The following is a 1,189-nucleotide window of genomic DNA, read 5'->3' as shown; positions in this document are numbered from 1 at the left end:
ATCTTATCTCAACATAATTGATAACTGTTATCTTTGCTAATTGAATTGAACTTCAATAATCCCAACCTTTTCTTAGGAAATAAATAGGATTCGAAGATCAAGCTAATTAGTCCCTTGACTTTCCTTTGCTTTAGTAAAGGTTGACTAAGTGGAATTAAGATTCGACTTTCATTGTTGTTGATAAGAATAACTAAGCCTGGACTTTCAATTTCTCATACCTTGCCAAAAGCTAGATTTACAGTATTTGTTTATTTATTTTAATTGCTATTTAAATCAATTGTCATAATTGTCCCTCATTCTTAAAACCCCCAATTCTACAATTTCCATAACCAATAATAAGAACATACTTCCCTGCAGTTCCTTGAGAAGACGACCTGAGGTTTGAATACTTTGGTTATCAATTTTTAAGGGGTTTGTTACTTGTGACAACCAAAACGTTTGCACGAAAGGGATTTCTGTTGGTTTAGAGACTATATCTACAACGCGACTGTTTTTATGAAATTCTTTACTGGCAAAAATCCCCAACGTCAAAATGGCGACGTTGCCGGGGAAACTGCTAATGTGTGCCTTATTATTGGTTATTGTACATATTTTTCTTTTACTTGTTTATTTATTTCTGTTTTTCCTTTTTAATTTTATTTGCTACTATGAACTCTCACCCCTCTCGCTTTGAGTTTGGTTCTAACTTTGTTGAAGGAAATAGAAGTTACAGCAGGAATATGCATCAAGGTCAGACCAATTAAGGATGGATGGAGCCAAGAGGATCTAATCAACCCTTTAGGCAACAACACCCTCCAAGATATCATGGACAACAACCATTCTACAATGCATACCCAGCTGATAGATATGGTGGACAATCTTGTAACTACCAACAAGCCCCACCCCGTGCCTATAGACCATCCTCTTAACATAACCTCGAACCACCACACTCACAAGCTTCTCTTCATTATTCGCCACCGTATGATCCTTTTCCACCCCAGTTCCAATCCAATCACTCCCAAGCACCACCACTTCCCTATGTCTCATGTCCAAATCCATCACCCCGAGAATCAGAGGTTCGCCTCAAGGCAACAGTAAATAAACTTCAAGTAACTATTCGACAACTGGAGCAAGCAGTAATTCAATTAGTTTCTAGATGCGTGAACATTCAAGGACCAACCACAGCCCCATGTGGACAATCTAATGAAGA

Source organism: Arachis hypogaea, chromosome 18, assembly GCF_003086295.3.
Source record: "Arachis hypogaea cultivar Tifrunner chromosome 18, arahy.Tifrunner.gnm2.J5K5, whole genome shotgun sequence".
Taxonomy (NCBI): Eukaryota; Viridiplantae; Streptophyta; class Magnoliopsida; order Fabales; family Fabaceae; genus Arachis; species Arachis hypogaea.
The sequence above is the reverse complement of the archived record's forward strand: the minus strand, read 5'-3'. Positions refer to the sequence as shown.